The 19047-nt window shown below is 37.2% G+C and overlaps 1 pseudogene; it reads right to left on the bottom strand.

Annotated features, from left to right (window-relative positions):
• Positions 1–2134: 2134 nt before the first annotated feature.
• On the bottom strand, positions 2135–18426 carry LOC149236997 (benzaldehyde dehydrogenase, mitochondrial-like; annotated as a pseudogene).
• Between the last annotated feature and the right edge of the window lie 621 nt (positions 18427–19047).

Genomic DNA, 19047 nt, shown 5'->3' with positions numbered 1-19047 from the left:
ATACTGGTAACTCAATTGCATTCGTCATGTCTAACTTCTAGTTTGCGCGCAGGTGTGCCAAGACCCATCAACTCTTCAGTTTCTTTCTTCATAGGCTTTCAAACTTCTGACATCAGACATCCCTCAGGCAGATCCCAACCATGGCAATGGAACCATTTGTTGGCTTGTATGGGCCTGACCCAGGTTTAGAAGTGGTTTAGCCGAACAAATCCCACACTACCGGCCCTTTCGGCAATAATCCGTGGAGCGCGGATTGCAATCTCACCCGAGGTAGTATGGGAGGGTGCTAGAACTAAGTTTCCACACCCTTGGGATGTCTGAATGTGGTCTGGAGGTGCACGAATCGTTTTGTACTACTCTACACAGGGATCAGTCCATCGCGTAGATCCGTGCCACTTACTTCTGTAATGTGTTACTTATATCAATTTATTACAAATGAGATCTAGTTTGCAACATCTTTAAGCAACCATTTAACAATTAAACCCAGTGTGCGCTTATAAACAGAATCATAAAAACCCAAAATAACAACATACACATTTAGATCTACAAGTAGATACACGATATTTCAGAGCCAACACAATAATTCAGAAATTCTTATCTTTATTGATCTTCTTTTCAGTACAACCAGATCCGCCCTGTGCACTCAGCTGCAGGGGTCCGTGCACACAGCTGCGGACTCTACCAGGTCTCTGCGCACACAGCTGCAGAGCCTCTACCTATTTCCCAACACCCTTGACTTGGACTTATAGACGCTAAGAGACTTATTTCTTCATAAACCCAGTACATTCAAGATCATTATCAAAAACTACTTCTACCCTTAGAGCCTCTATTTATACATTTCCTTGGTCTGCGGACCATAAGCGGGTTGACTCACTTCCTATTATTTTATATTATTTTCAGGCGAACAAACCTTTGACTTGATCTATTACATTTCGTGCTCCACGCATTTCATGTAACTTTTACAATATATTTACCCTAAATCATGGGATCTAAGCCCCAAAACCATTACGCGGGGCCTCCGCTACCAACAAACATACAAGTGTGGATGCAAAAAAACAATGGATGTTGAACTAGAGACCTAAGATGTGTGTACTCCTCTCTGGATCGAAGACTAAAAATGGGGGAAATGAAAATGAGGTAAATGCAGTGAAGTTATATATGAAACATACCTTGGCACTGTCAATGCACTGAAGATTATATGGGGTTCCATATTGGGTTTGCTATTGGTAATACCCTCATTCGTAAATCTCTTCAATCTAGTTTTCGCTCCCGCCTAGGATCTCTTCAATCTTGTTTTCGCTCCTGCCTATTGAAAAGTGAACAAACACTACTGTTAAGTGTGAATCCAAATCAACTCACACTGTGCTAATGTCAACACTAACTCCCCAACACTCCGTCGTTACTACCACACTCGCGTCGAACCTACCACATCGACATTCGTTTTTAGATCTTCATCTGAATCACATGTAGGATTCTAGATCCTCCTTCAGCCTCTATAAATTTGTATTTTCTCCTCCTGAGCATCAGCCTTTATAAATTTGTATTTTCTCAGCGTGAGCAAGGCAAGCCAAGGCCCAGGCCTGTTGTGTAATATGAAGTGATTTATGTTCTCCAGTTATTTTTTTCTTTTCTGCTGTCAATTTATCTCTTCTGTTGTTTGTGATTGAGTATAGAATATGATCGAGTAATGTTGTTATTGCTCCATTTCCTATGATGTTTGTATGTTGCCAGAAAAGTTTTATTTTTGTTGTGTTTCTCCAAACTAACATCAATTTTTTTTTTTGATATGAACATGATAATTGAGTTCCAAATTCTGAATCTAGAGTCTTTCATAGACATGACTATGCACCTTCACAGAAAAACAAGAACCATAAAACATGGCAGAAACTATGACACCCTTCATTTCGCATTTGATATGGCCATGATAATTGAGTTCCAAATTTTGAAACTACAGAATCTTACAGAGACACGACTGTGCAGGTTCATAGGAAAACAAGAGCATCACACCTATCTGAAGGTCATATACATTATTATTGACAGATAAATCTAAATTCAAATTAGACTCACTTGACAAGACCATTAGGAGCTGAATATGTTCCCCCACATAATAGAAACATTTGTAGGAACTAACAGCCTACAACCAGGTTGGATTCTTCAAAGGAGATATAACAGCTTTAATTTGTAAGTAGTTATTGAGACTATAGATACCCTTCTCTCTTCCAGTGCCACTTGTTTTATAGCCACCAAAAGGTATACCAACATAAAAAATGTCAAAGCAATTAACTGAAACTGTTCTGACACGTAATGCCCAAGTAAGAGTGTTCACGGTCTCTATATTCTTTGTAAACACTCCTGCTACCAAGCCATAACTTGTAGCATTTGCCCACTTTATTACTTCGTCTAGAGTTTTGCACAAGATAATAGCAAATAGTATCCACCAAAAATACAGTTGTTAAATCAAAATTCAAACATACATTGTGAAATCAATATCTTCATAATCAATTCAGCCATCATCTATACTTGAATTTCATAATTGACAATATCGGACCAAATATTTTGTCAGTAGCTATGGTCATGTCATCCTGATTTTATCACATAAATAGAGTTAAGATAAGTACTGCAACCCCATTCATGTTAAGCAGTAAAGGAAAATTTGTGCTCGAATTGACAATACCTTCACTCCTATATTGCTTGTGTCTAGTTCCACTAGTTAAAGACAGTAGCAAACAAATCCATAATAATGTCATCTCGAATATATGTGGATTTCAGTCATCTTTGAGAGTCAAAATCCAGTTTATAGTGGAAAATTAAGAACCAAGCCAGTAAAAAGTAAGCATTTTCATAACTAATTGGGGAAAGATTTGCGGACTTGCAATTATCCCAAAAATGTTATTCCCGTACCTTAACTTCTGAGAAAATGGTAAGCATAATATAGAAGCCATTGGTACCAATTTGGTCACCCCCTATTACAATTTTTGCACCACTCTCCTTCCCAGCCTTGATATAACTCATAACCTTGTTAAACTGATCCTAGTCAATATCAGGACCTTGCTCAACACCTTTTCTAAAGGGATCATCGACAACCCAACTTAAACACCGTACTTTTACTTTTTATACAAACGCATCATGGATACTCTCATGTACAAAGGTTCGTGACCCTGACTGAAAAATAATGCAAAGTGAGCAAGCTCCACGACTTGATTGACATTAGCATCTTCGCATACAATAAAATGGGACTTTCCTCCAAGTTCCAATGTCACTAGCTTAAGGTTTCTCTTGGAAGCTAACTCTAGCATTGCTTGACTAGTAGTAGTTGAACCTGTAAAATAAACCTTATAAATATCCATGTGTCTTGCAACTGCAGCTCCCACAGTTGGACCATATCTCGAAATGATATTCAAAACTCCTGGAGGTAGTCCAGCCTCATGGAAAAAATTTTCTACATAAAGAGTTGATAATGGTGTCTACTGAGCACTCTTTAATGCAATGTTGTTCCCACAAGCTAGTGTAGGACCAACTTTCCAAGAAAACATAAGTAGTGTAAAATTCCAAGGGGTGATTTGACATGCAACTCCAATAAGCTCATGTAATTTTTGACAATGATAAGGTCCATCAGCGAGAATTGTAAGACCATGTATTTTATCTACCCACCCTACATAGTAATGAAATAACCACACTGTCATTGGCACTTCAACCAAGGTTTCTTGCTCATAAGTCTTCCCATTGTCCCATGCTTCCAAGGTTGCAATCTTGTCATTATGATTTTCAAGCAAGTCAGTGAACCGAAGCATAATACATTATCTCCCATAAGTTGTTATTTTCAGCCATGGGCCCTCGTCAAAGGCTTTTCATGTAGCCTTTACAGCCCTGTCCACATCTTCTGCATCACCTTCAGCCACATTGACAATCAAATCCCCTGTTCTGGGATCCAATGTTGGAATTTTTTTTCTAGAATCCACATTAACAAATTCTCCATCAATAAGGAGTTTTGTATACTTTACTTGGACATGTGGTGCTATAGGTTCTTCCAAAGCACTTGCGGCTATTCCTAAACTTTGAATCCTAGTATTCTTTATGGATGCTTATTGTGATGAAGCTACCAATCCAACGTCAGGTGACCATGTACTAGCTGATCAGACTGCTCGAGCTAGAAGTAAAGATTGGGGCCCTAGAGCATAGGGTCGAGTGAGGTGCAAAGGATTCTTGCGATGGCCCTGATAGCTACAATGTTGGCCTTCTGAGCATCTAAGTCTCTCATTCGTATTTTTTGCACTTTCTCCTTAAATATGATAAATGGCCTCTCAAACTCATAAAATCCCAAGGTCATGCCTACAAACAGTAACAAAATGCAGCACAGAGATTAAATCCTAAACATACAAGTGTGGATGCAAAAAAATAGTGGATGTTGAACCAGAGACCTAAGATGTGTGTACTCCTCTATGCGTCGAAGACTGAAAATGGGGGAAATGAAAATGAGGGAAATGCAGTGAAGTTAAATATGAAACATACCTTGGCACCGTCAATGGACTGAAGATCAGATGGGGTTCGATATTGGGTTTTCTACTGGTAAAACCCTCATTCGTAAATCTCTTCAATCTAGTTTTCACTCCTGCCTGTGATCTCTTCAATCTAGTTTTCACTCCTGCCTGTTGAAAAGTGAACAGACACTACCTATTCTAGAACATTAAAAGAAGATTGGGGTTGGGAGGGGTTTCGTAAAGAAAAATTAACGCTTAATTTTTTTAAATATGCCAAAATTTTCCTCCATAACTCAGGTAAGAGCATAATGAAGGGGAGGTTTTTAGTTTCATTTGATAAACTAGCGCTAAGTTTTTAGTTTCATTTGATAAAGTAGCGCCCATTTTCACTTTCGCACTAAGTTTTTAGTTTCATTTGATAAACTAGATCCCATTTTCACTTTCATACTAAGTTTTTATAGTTTCATTTGATAAACTAGTGCCCTCATGCGTGTTTCTGGTTAGGTTTGAAAGATCATCCTAACAATAATCTAATTTTAAGATTATCATTTTTATGTAACGATTTTTGTTGTTAAAGTTTATGGAGGTAGATGTATTGTACTTTTGGAAAATTTGAATGTTATTAGAAGGAAACAAGTTCTTTGTATTGAAAACATTTAAGTGTAAGAAGGAAACATGTGCTCTTAATTTGTTTGTGTTGAAAATATTTAAGTGTTCTTGCATATTAGGTGGGTGCAAACAAAAGAGAGTCTATAGTAAAGATTTAATAATTAAAAACATGTGTTAGTTTATTAAAAGTTATATGACAAATTTTGAAGGAGTAGGGTATGTAACCTTCTTTAGGTTAAATATATTCAAATTGTTGTGTGAATGGGTTTGTAAGACATGATGTTTTTATCTTGACGAAATGGAGTCCTCTCCAAGTAACTCGCATAGTTTAGGTTGTCATAAGAAAAGCAGATGTTTTTTCCTTAAGATGTAAACATTTCATTTTAAGAAGTGTGATAATGTGATTTCAATGAGGCATTAAAAGATGGAACGAGCATGCAGGTTTGGGATGCTAGTGTTATGTTCTACTTGAGGCATGGGTGCATGCCAAAAAAGACTTTAACAAAGGGTTGAAGAGGTGGAATAGTTAGAGGGGTTGGGGGTTGTGGTAACACTTAGAGGTGTAGACAAGCACATTATGCACCATGAGAAGTTGTGAAGCTAACTTAAGACATTTGACAAGTTGTGGGAAGGAAACTTGGTAGTGGTACTAAGTGAACAATCCTTGATTGAAGTTGATACCTCTCCTAGCACTACCACTTTGTAAGGTGAAGAAGAAATGTGAAATATATGTGCAACCCACTAAGGAAGTTGGCAAGGTTGTTGAAACATATATAGGTGGTTTTTTCATGTTGCAAAAGGAAGTGTTGGAACTTGGAAGGTGACCATTCAAGTAGATTTCTCATGGAGTGTTAAGGAGGTGCAAGGATTTGATAAGGAGTGAATTACACAAATCTAAAAAGATAGGCCATATTAGGTTAGGATATTATTGTTTTTGGACATCCAAAGTTGAAGGTGAATTTTATGAAGGTGTCGTCTAAGAGCTTGGGTGTGGGTCACATCTTACGAGTATCTTGGACTTTTGATGTGTGTTAGTGGTGTTAGTGCATTATGTTTGATGAGAACTAGCTAGAATGTGTTCCATGAAGGCAAAAATTCCATAAGTTTGAGATGGCTTGACCATTTTGCATTCACTAGTAAAAATGATGAAATTAGTGACCAAGTGACTAAAAACGTTAGTCACCACAACTTTTCCAAGTGAAATACTACCAAAAATGAGCAATCTTAAGTGACCCAACTAAAAATGACTAACATAAATGAATAATTTAGTCTCGAGTTAAAATATACTACTAGATAATAAGTAATGCAACTAAAAATGACTAACATGAATGACTAATTTAGTTTAGGAACAAAAATACGACTACTTAAAAAGTACTACAATAATACAAATTAGTCATTTATGTTAGTCATTTTAATTGTGGTCGATGAATGACTACACAACACGGACCCTTTGAGCCAATCGATCATGTCGTTGATGTAGTTCCCACACGACACAAACATTTGATGGTCTATCGTAGCCATATACTCTATGATGATTTTCATAGATGCCCAACCTATAACAATGAGCTACATTCTATTGCCAAAGCCTGTAAGCAATGAAAGGATTATATTCAAACCTACTGTGACATGTTGCACTCACATGCTTATCAGAGTGTTGAGAATCATACTTTCTTCACACTTTGTTTGATCCTCTCCTTAAATTGTCACGTCAAAGGAATGTTTCAATTATATCTGTGAGGTGTGAGATTGATATCCTTCTACCAAATACCAAAGACATCTTTTATATCCTAGTTAGATTTATATTTTCCCTCATTTTTCTCATTTCCTTTTGTTATATATTGTATGTGTGGAGATGTGAATACCTTTGTTATATTTTATAGGAGGATCATGACATTGTAGGTGACTAAGGAGTCCTAACCTTTTGATTTGTTTTCATATTATTAGATCTATTTTGGCATATTCTAATAACATTGCTCATCATTGATGTCACATAATCATGGCCTCTTGTACTCTTAGGAGATTAATCATTCTTCATTTTATTGACAATATCCTTCAAATGCATAAACATTAAACAATATTGACAATATACTCTACCCAAGGGCCATTTTGATTTGATTTTTTTAATAAATATTAAAAATATTTTTAATTTCAAAATATAATCTAAATTGATTAAATATTTTTAATTTTTTAATATAAAAAATAGATTAACTATTGAAAATCCAAATATTCTTTAAAAAAAAATTCTCCAAACAACTTTTAACTAAACCCAAACGAAAACAAATAAAAAAAAAAATAGTGTTTGCTCTAGATTAATCTGGCAGCGCTTAATAGAGATTAAAGTCGTGCTTAATAGAGATTTGGGCCCGTAGGAGGGGTTTATAAAAAACAATTTTTTTGACATTTAGCTCTATAATGCACCTCATGAGTCACTTTTGGTTTTATGGACAACACAGGTTTTAATTTGCTAGACAATGGCAGCAGGTGGTGGTAAATTTTCTGAGTGTTATTTAGATGTCATGGTTCCTTCCATTACATTATAGATGTAAATAGTGGAGCGAAGGGAAAAACAGAATGATGATGTTGGTTTAAACTGAGATAAGTATTTCTTCTACTCTCACGTTTGACCCATGGTGTTGGCAGCAGCATCTGCAAGATCAAGATCTCTCAAAGAACCCCTCATTTATGCCTTTTGGAGGAGGTGCCTAGATCTGTCCACGAATGCATTTGGCAAAGCTTGCACTAGCTCTCTTCCTTCATAACTTCGTCACCAAATTTAGGGTATTGGTTGTTTGAATGCCTCTAGTAACAGAGAGCCACTGAAAGTTGCAGCGAGATACAAAAACAGTGAGAACAACAAAAGGAGAAGATATAGGATTTGCAGAGCAACTGTTTCAGTGTGGAAAATGCTGATTCTGCTTCCAGCACAAGTAGGACTACACAATTTTTTAGCATTGTAATGTTTCACATTAGTATGTATGGCATGTACAGGTTTCACCATTGAAGGGTTTGAGCCAAAGAGAAAGGAGGGCTTACAAGGAGTCGAAGAGATAGAGGGCAGAGGATGACATAGTACAAGAGAAGAGTGGAGAGGCTGAATGGAATAGGAAGAAAAATCAGGCTTGGATGGAAAGAAGAGAGAATATGAGGTTGGAACATCCGACACAGAGGACTGCAACTTTATGGAGTGCTGAGGAGATGGTGTCCTCCCCTTCACCATTGGAGCAGTCTCGAAATTGGATTTATAGAGGATGTGATGTGAAAATACAAGTTAGAACCGAGCAGCCAATACTCCATAATTTGAAGAGGTAAATTCCTGATAGATATTTTCAACTATCTAGTTATGCTAATATTAATAGTTGTTGCAAAAATAATACTTTGTCAAATGCTAAATGATATATGGAACTAAGTGAAGCAAAGAATCATTAGTGAAATAGGCATAACTACAATTGATCCAGAACTCCTCAAACATCTGGCAACAAATTGATGGAGTGTTGATGAATAATATGTGCACAACTGGTTTCCACCACATCTCTAGCGATGGGCTTGATTATTTTTTGCGATGTCGGGAAATTATCCATTCTTGGGGTTCTCTGGAGTAGGATGTTGGTTTAGTGGATGTAGGATATTCAGCCCCTTTACAGAATTACTGCACTTTCTGGTTTCAAACTCGACCCGGCTTAGTCGATGTGCCCCAGGCTCCAATAGAAATTAAGCTGGTTGGTGGTGGTAGGTACTTTTGAAAATAGGCAGCTAAGAAGACATGGTGTTTGAGGGCTAGAACACTACCAAAGGATCTCCATAGTACAAATGTCGAATAACTTAGAAGCAACTACTGGCAGTGGGATTGGATGCCGCCAAATGGTCCCACTGAATTTTGAATCTTGATATCCCAATGGAACAAATTAAATAAATCAAACCAACACTATTTTCAATCACATCCGATTCACCTACTCCAGGTTCTCGAACAAATACTCCAAATAGATCAAGTCCACTTGGAAGAGCTACCTATATTTGATACTACCCTAGAACCAATTGGTTAGTACTGAAGAGGTGGCCAGAAACTCATAAGATATCCTCTGTTTGTCTTTTCTATAACAATGACTGGTTGGGGTTGGTCATTGAACCATCCTATTGGCTATGAATCCTCTTGTTGGCTGCTCCCCTATGTATGGTAATCTCTGCGGTAAAGTCTGGTGAATCCAGGTGATTCAGGTGTCTCACCCTGCAAATCCATTGGGGTCAGGTGCACGTTGACTTCTTGCAAATTGGTCGTAGCCATCAGTGATATTTTCCTACATTTTATTGTGCATGCCCTCACCCTGCAACTGATGGATCTATAACAACCTACATAATGGAAGGCCAATCACCATTTACGAACTTGGACATTGATGTGGAATCGCTCATAGAAGTAACTGTGGTCGCAAAAAATGAAAATTCATACAGATCCTGGCAGAAGAAATCTAATACAGTCAAAAAAGGAATCCGATCTACTACAAGAGGCTCTGGAATGAAGGATGCGTCCCCCACAGGGATACATAATCTCAATCCATTATTGGAGATAGAGCTCACATTAAAATCTTCAGAGGTGATTGGAATGGAAAGGACACTATAGGATAACCTTCCCAACAGGAAACTCAAAAAAGTTAACAGCAAAAAACCAATCAAAGCCCCGGAAGAGATCCAAAAACTAATCCTAGGAGTCGATTTATATTGGGAAAATGTGGTTAGACTTAGAAAGAATATGTTTATAGGAAGATGGGAGTTCATCAAAATGAATGGTGTTTAGATGAAGGATTGGACATAGAAAAGTTGGGCTTCTCTTCTCAGTTATCAACCGAAGGTAAGTGCGATGGTTAATGGCTGGTTTGGCTTCCATTTCCTAAATGAGGAGGATGCCACGAAGATTGTTGATTTACCTTGGGTCAAAGGTTGGGGTTTTTTGGTAATGCAGCCTTGGAAAGTCGACTTTGACCCAGTAGTTGAGACTCTAAAAAGAAAAATTATATGGGCAAAACTTCTCGGGCTCCCCATTGAGCTATGGTTGAAGGGAGTCATAAAGGAATTAGCCAGCAAAATAGGAAAACTATATTATGTTGATGAAGGATGCATGGGACTACTAGATAAGAAAGCTTCTTGGTTTCTAGTAGAAGTGGATCTATCAGGAGGGCTTCCAGCAACGATTGACATCTTCTGGGCCACTTTCTCCATCAGACAGCAGGTCGACTATTGGGGAATCCTGTTTAGATGCCTTGAATGACATAATATTGGTCATCTTATGGCTAACTGTCCTTTCCACTTCAGGGATTTGAATCAGAGGTTGAAGGAGATCACCTTTCACAATAGGAAACCCAATAGGAGAGATAAGGGAACTTTTATGGGTAGTCTCCCCACTGGAAAACTAGTTATCACAAAGGAAATTGTACAAAATGACCTAGAAGATCATCATACAATTGTTGATCCAATGTTTTCAATGGATGTTGAGTATAGGGAGCTTGGTAAAAATGCTAATGAGACAATGGAGGCCCCCTCACTCCGGACCCCCACAAAAAGAAAGGGGAAAGAATTGGTTCTTTCAGCAAAGAAATCAAGCAGGACTTCCCTCCTGTCCCCTATTTGCAACAGAAGCACTGTTGACTCGATCCCCTCTCCTATTTCGGATGACATGGATATACTGGATCTCGAGGATTACCTAGGACTTGGACTAGAACGGATGTCAATCAAGAAAAACCACACACTTTGTAAAGAACCAGAGAATGACAGAAATAAGTCTCTTTCATCTTAAAACTGTAGTAGGAATAAAGCCCCTAAATTCAGAAAATTAACTCTCACAAGGGACTTAGAAACATAAATGAATTCTCAGTTCTCAAAAAATTTGGAGGAGACTCTATATCCATCCTTTGATCTAGGACCCTTAACTGAGTCCATGGAACCAAGGGAAGACTCACACATCCAGGACCTTAGAGCAGCGAATCCTGTATCTTCTGGTTCCCAATGAAGCTAATGTCCCTAAATCTGAGAGGGTTGGGATCTGCCCATTCAAAAAGATTCCTAAACTACCACATCATGGAAAAACATCCGTCAATTGTTCTCCTTCAAGAAACTATGATGTCTAAGGAAAAATCCTTGGAGATCTTACTCTAAATATGCCCGACATGGCATGGTTGTGCTACCAATTCCTCTGGAAATTTGGGTGGTCTTGTAGCAATATGGGACCCTACCTATTTCTCCTTTCTGGCCTACAAATTGATTTCTAGCATAATACTGACAGGACATGCTCGGGGATGGAGTTGTAGACTTCAAATTATTAATATGTATGGCCCTTATAGAAATTGTAAGCCTTTCTGGGAATTGATTGACAATTCAGGCTTACTGGATATTCACCCGTTAATCATTGCAGGGGACTTAAATTTAACAATGAATGCGGGTGAATGTTGGGGGTACAAGGCTAATCCAAATCCTCTGGTGGCATATTTCACAGATCTCTTCAACCGCAAGGCTCTCCATGACATTTCTCCTGATCCAATATGTCCAACATGGTAGAATGGTAGGATGGGCACATACAACATTGCTAAAAGAATTGACAGGTTTCTGGTGGACTCCAACTTATCACTTATATTGAAAAGTCTCAAGTCATGGAATTTCTTCTTGGATATATCTGATTATGATACTATCATTCTAGAATGGAAAGATGACCTAGAAGACATAAAAATACTGTTCAAATTTAATCAAGTGTGGGTAAATGAGACCGATTTCCAAGACCTGGTTCTACGATCTTGGTCTAACCCTCTCTCTCCAGATAACATTGATCTATCAAAGGTGGTTATTACAAAGTTTATGAGGATGAAAACTATGGTAACAAAGTGGATTAAAAAAAAATGAAATCTCAGAAAGGATCTTCAATCAATAGACATATATATTTCCCTACTAATGGATCCTATTGTGCTTGGCTATTTTTTTGTACATCAGCACACAACAATTTTAGAGTTGATTTCCAGAAAAGATAAAATCCTAAAATTATAGGAAGAAGGTTGGCGCAAGAAAAGCAGACTTGCATGGATCAAAGGAGGTGATCGAAATACAAAAAAAATTCATAGGGCCACATCCAAAAGAAAACAAACAAACTCAATTTGGTCAATCAAAGATGAAGCAGGGCACACTTATACATCCATCAAAGAGATCAAAGAGATAGCATATCAACATTTCAAAAATCAATTTCAGGAAAGAGAGGATACTCATATGGCTGATAAGATGGAACTAATCGATCTCTTTCCTACTTGGATCAGCAACGAAATTACTTTATCGATGGACATACAAATTTCCAATGAGGATCTGCTACAAACCCTCAAGGAGATGGCAAAGGACAAAAGTCCTGGGCCTGACGGTTGGCCTTGTGAATTCTCTTTTCTTCTTTGAATTGATGGGCCCAGACTTGGTTAAGATGATGGAAGCGGTCTGAATCTTTGGCAAAATTCCAGGTGCAATCAATTCAACCTTTCTCACTCTCAATCCTAAGAAACACAATCCTCTATCTCTTAATGACTATAGGCCTATTTCATTATGCAATTTCGTATATAAAATGATGTCCAAACTTATTGCTAATCGTGTCAAAAATATCATCTCTGCATATATTTCGCAAGAACAATTTGACTTCTTTCCCAATAGGAGAATACAAGATGCAGTGGCCATTGTTCAAGAAGGCATTCATTCAGTCAAATCAAGGAATCAAAAATCACGTTTCATGAAAATTGACCTCATTCGGGCCTTCAATTGTATTGATTGGGAGTTCCTCACAATGATCCTATACAAAATTGGCTTCAAACACAGACATGTCAGATGGATAATGGCATGTATCAAATCTGCATCTATGGTGATTCTCATCAATGGGGATCCCACAAATTTCTTCCAAATGAACAAAGCACTGAGACAAGGTTGTGCTCTATCTCCCCTATTGTTTATTCTTGTGATGGACACATTAAGCAGGGGGATCAACTCCATGAAAGAGGTCGGTGCCATAAAAGGTTGTGGGATATCAAAAAATAGTCGACTATCACATCTGATGTTCGTGGATGATATCATATGTGCAGGGGAGGAAAAAATCTCTAAATGGGAAGCATTCCACAAGATTTTTCTGAAATTCAGCAATGCATCTGGGCTTAACATTAATAAAAATAAAATAGAACTTATTTCTGATGATGGTTCCTCGATGGAGGTAATCAGGATTGCTACTATGTTTGAGATAAAGATTTTCCCACTATCAAATGGCTTCAAATACTTGGGATGCCATTTGAAACCTAGAAATTACAAGCTTTCATATTGGGATTGGCTAGTCAACAAATTCGAGCAAATGTTATGCCACTAGGATCATAGGTGGTTAACTCTTGAAGGTAGGGTTGTCATGATTTGAGTTGTTTTCCAAAGCATCCATGTTTATTGGATGCATATATTTCACATCCCTCAATCTACTATGGAGAAGATTGAATCCATTGTGCGACATTTTCTATGGTTGGGATCTAGCACCAAAAGAAAAATCCCCCTTGCTAGTCTCAATCTAATCTCTAGACCAATTAAGATTGGAGGCTAGGGCATCCTTAATTTCAAAAATTTCAATCTGGCTCTTTTGTCTACCAACCTATGGCACATCTTCGGAGAACAGGGTCTATGGAAAAAAATCATGGCTACAAAATATCTACATAATAGTGGATTGGAGGAATGGATTAGCAATGGTGTTCCATCCACTACATGCATGTCTGCAACTTGGAGAAGCCTATGGAGCATAGTCCCTTGGCTTTGTAGTAACCTTGTTTGGGTTGTTGGCAATGGTTTACAGGTCAATGTGGGGATGGATGCCATCAAAGGCATGCCTGAAAGCCCTCATTTATCCACCCCCATACTCTTGTGCAGGCTAGTAAATTTCAAGGTATCACTGGAGTTGAGCCCCCTTTAAAATCGACTCAACCAATGCATTCTTTGCCATTCTTACCTAGTGAGGTAAAGTTTGAATATCCGTTGTCAATGATAAATGAGAAGCATGATGCATTTAATGGAAAGAATAGACAATATGGGCGAGTCTTGAACCATCAAGGAACTACAAATGGACATTTTGTTCAATCAATTACCAAAAAGAGGAAAATAGATGATACTTACATTTTAGCAGCTAGTGAATGGCTATCTGGGAGGCATCTAGGTGAACTCAAGGTAAAGATTCAAAGAAAACTAACTAGAGGGAAAGTAGTGCAAGACCAATTAGTTTTTCCCAAGTTTGAACAAATTCAAACTACTATGATACCCCTAACAATAACTTGGTATGTATATCTATTTGTGTTCTCATTTTCACACTCTCCCACCCACACACTGTCCTTGTTTATTATGTTTTTTTCACATTATTATAATCAAATTCATAAGACCTAAAGGCATACTAGCATTCTTTTATAATTATACCCGCACTTCCCTTAATTTAGTCTCACAACAAACAAATTTTCCAAAACAAAAGCATTATAAATTATTTCTTTTTTTCTAAAAAATACATTACAATTCAGATACATGTGTCTTTCATAAAAAAACTATTTGAATTTCAACAATTCTAGAAATTAGTAAGCCAAAATTTGAACATCCTACTACTCAACACTTACTAAACAACTTCAAACTCCAACTATTATCTTCAAGCTTTCTTGCTGGTTGATTCCTTCGACCTCCAGGATCACACCTGCTTGACCCCGAGAAGTAGTCATTTTGATAAATCATTTGCTCTTGCGTTAGGTTCTGTACAAGAATGATGATAGTATGTGTTGGAGAATAATGTCTCCATTTTTGTCATCTGAGCTAGCATAAGGTGCAAATTCATATTCCCCATTTTTTAGCAGCCCTTCATCTAGTGTATAACCACATAATAGTCACCAAAAATCAACAATTTTGTCTCCTCCATGTATGCTTCCAGTTTCATTAAGATCATTAGAGCCATCAACTCAACATAGTTATTAGTAATGCACCCAAGCTTGCATTTAAATTAAGGAGAAGAGAATCATTTAGAAATAAGGTACCTCCTGCAGTACAAAGAGTATGTTTCTCTTGGCTAGCACCATACAAGTCGCCCCAATTTATCAATTCATGGTTTCTTCCACATCCTGGGTTTCTGTGTCTTTTGATGTATTTTTATGATTCCAAACACTAACCTGATATTAGATGCACATTGAAAAGGAGGAATGTATCTCTCTTGAAATATATCAGTATTTCAAGCTGATGATATGCTCTAAGAAACCACAATAGGAAGAGCTCTAAAACCTTCAAGTTCTTTATTCTGGGTCCAGTTCTTCAAAGCCTCCTCCATAGTATGCACTTTTCAACCTTCCCTACAATTTTTCAGTTACTTTCATCTCTTCCCATTACTTACCTGCATATGTGGAATTTTTAATAAATGATCAACTGATTCCCTTTCCTTCTTACATAGTGTACACCACCCTGGACCATTCTTGCCACATTTTTGAAGTATTTTCCAAGTTAGTTCTTTGTTCTGAAGAAATATTGACATCTAAACCTTTAAATTTAGAGGAGCATAAGACTTCCATGGAATCTTTCACCTTTAGGCCTCCTCTTCCTAGGTTGTATCTACAAACTTTTCTTTGTACCATAATATAGGAGTATATCCCCCCAGGGTAGGGTTCCTTTAGTACAACAGAACATCCCCCTTGCTTATTCTGATATGAATCTTCTTATGTTGATCCACAAATACCTTCTAGTGCCATATTTCCCTCTTTTTCAAACCAAACTCCTTTCCTTTCTTCCATCTTTACTGCCAAAATGAGGCAGATATTGCATCATCTCCCTAACCCAGGGTATGGATTCCTTGACGTTGCAAAGTAGCAATCAAATCCAATGGTAATTTGTAGGCTTCTCCACATTGAACTTGTGGATTAGCCCCTATTCTGATTTGATCCCCTTTGCCAACTCCCCATACTAACCATACACTTACCAAAGTGAAAGTCAGTGCCAATGATTTCCATACTATAGACCCATTTTAGATAGTTTTGTTTTCCTTCCTATCTCATTATTCCATGTTAAGGTGTTCAATGTGCTTTTGGTATATCATCTGCCTCCAAAGTCCCTATTTGGAAATAATCTACCATGGACTTTTGGTAGCTAGAACTTCTCCAGAGAAGTGAATGTCTTTGAATTCCCAACCTCTAGTTTCTTTTGGTTTAGACAAGGACTAGCATTTGACAAGTGGAATATTACCCTGTTTCTTCCTCTTACCTATCCACAAAAACATTAAAGCATTTCTTTATAATTATTTCAATAACCCTTAGGATGTAGGACATAATATTCCAATAGATTGTACTTGCTTCCAACACTGGCTTGCCCAATGTCAATCTACCTCCCAAGAAATCCATTGATTACACCGTTATTTATTTATTTTTTTCCTCTGTTCTTTATTAACCACTTCCAGTGATCCTTGAAAAGTGGATACTTAAAGCCTTCTTGAAAATTTGAGCTCTGAAAAGCGAAGACATACAAGATCATTCTAAGTTATTCCTCCTCTACCAGATTAAAACCAAGTGAAGATTTATACATATTGATTTCCATCCCAGAAATTGTACAATATAGGTCAAGGGTTTCCTTTAACTTATTTAAATATTGTTAACGTGAAAGTGTTCAATGGTCTGATGAAATTTCACTGATAAAGACATGATTCTGCCAATCTGTGTTGCATCTTTCCATTAACAATGTTTACTTGTGTAATACAGTGTTGTCTATGCTTTTATGTTATTTTGAATTTTCTTTTAGTGCTGCAATTGGAATATATGATATTAATTTATGCCTTGCAATTATAGTTGCTAAGATACTATTCTTTTTCTCTACTACATTGTTATTTGTGGTCCTTTGTGTGCTTTCTTCTTGTTTTTCTTTACTAGTTGAAGGGATTGGTAATTTTAGATTTTACCATATTACTTGCTTGTAATTTTAGATTTTACCATATTTTAATAGATTCATTTTTTTCACTCAGGCCATATTTGAGACGCTTTTTTTAGTTTTAGGTTATGATCTATTTATTTAATTTTTGATAACTCTTAGATAGGTGCTAAAACCTATGTTTCTTGTTGGTATTTTATAGGAATGGTTATTTCTGTAACCTAGCCAAAATAGAACCTGATGGATCATGTGTTTAATATGTCCTAGATGTGTAGGATATCTGGAATATGTGTTTGATAGTTTTAGTGAAATTGCACACTACCTATTGCCAAATTTCAGTTTTTTCAGTGTTCAATTTTATCAGTTTTTCATTACCCAATTACCAAAGCCTACATTAATACTTAGTTCTTGATAAAGTACAAAATCCACATTTTTGTGAATTTAGAAGTTATATTTATTCTTCATTTTTGGTTTGAATTAATAAATTATGCGGTGTTCAATTCCTGAAATATTGTGTTTTGTTTAGGGCTTGGATCCAAGAACTGCCAAAACCATGTTTTCTGATGCTAGATGCATTGGAGAGAAGCCAATAAATGGGGAAGACTGCTTTGTTCTTAAGATTTGTGCAGATCCATCAACCTTAAAGGCTAGAAGTGATGGCCCTGCTGAGATTATTAGACATGTTCTCTTTGGTTATTTTAGCCAGAGAATTGGGCTTCTTGTCCATATGGAAGATTCTCATCTCACACAAATTCAATCTACTGTAGGTGATGCTTTTTATTGGGAGACAACAATAAACTCAGTGCTTGATGATTACAAACATGTGGAGGGAATGATGATAGCTCATTATAACCACTTTTTTGTCACTCTCTCCATATTTGGAGAAACAACAATGAGCCACACCTAAACAGTAATATTTTAACATACATAGGTTGTTTCTGTTTTTGGGATGTCTGTGAAGTATTTGGTACATGAGATTGAATTTCTATAATGTGTAGCTCCCTAAAATTTTGATAGAACCTTCATTGAAAACTATGAGGGGGGTTTCAAATTCACGTTGGATAACACCCTCCTCTGGGATAAAAATTTTAACAAACACAATAACAAAGAAACCATCAGTGACATCACCAAAAGTTGTAGCCTCTTCAAGGTCTTCCATCCCCTCATCAAGGTCAAGAATCTATGCACCGAGGATGTCCTATGGAAATGATGGTTTAAGAAACACAACCACACAAAAAACTTCAATGAGAACAACCAAATCTAAAGCTTCTTCAATGTCTTCAATACTCTTGTCAAGATCAATTGTGTCTGGATCAAAGCCAACAACGCAGAAACTTTCTGTGACAACACCAAACTCTGTAGCTTCTTCAAGGTCTTCTAACCCATCTTCAAAGTCAATATTTTTTGCATCAAAGTCCTCACCAAGGTCATCCATGTAGTCATCAAAACCACTATTTCAATCTTCCATGCCAAAACTAAGTCAAAAGAATTTAGTTCCTCCTCCAAAACCTTCTTCTATGAGCAAAGCTAGCATCATGTCATCTATAAATTCAGTAATGCCACAAGGAACTTCTCTCAAAGTGAAAACAAATCCTTTGCAGCCTTCTTTAATACCTACTTTTTCAGGTGTAACACCTCCAAATTTAAGGACCACAATGCCAGAAAAGACAACTTTAGCTAATAGGTGTAGACCTGGAGCCCCCAACTTTGTGTGATGTAGAACTAAAGCTCCTATTGTAAGTAGTCCAAGAAGACAATCATGGTCACTGAGCAGAGCAAGAGAAAGATTTTGGTATGACAACCTTACTAGTGATAGGTCTAGTTTGTAGAATACCAAACTACATGGTAATGGCATTCACAACATGACAATGCCCATTTCACTTGGCAGCAAGAGATAGTGAATTCAATGTCATCTCAAGAGAGCACTAACTTTGGGAGGACACTTTCAAAGCCATCCTTCGCTATGGCTCTGAAACACATGGTAAGTATTGACTTAACAACCTTGTCTGCATAATTTTTCTTAGCATGGACCTTAATGTCATATTATTCTCTTGCC

This window comes from Pinus tabuliformis, chromosome 8, assembly GCF_031772625.1.
Source record: "Pinus tabuliformis cultivar Carrire ecotype Pingquan chromosome 8, CPIR1, whole genome shotgun sequence".
NCBI lineage: Eukaryota > Viridiplantae > Streptophyta > Pinopsida > Pinales > Pinaceae > Pinus > Pinus tabuliformis.
The sequence above is the reverse complement of the archived record's forward strand: the minus strand, read 5'-3'. Positions and strand labels throughout refer to the sequence as shown.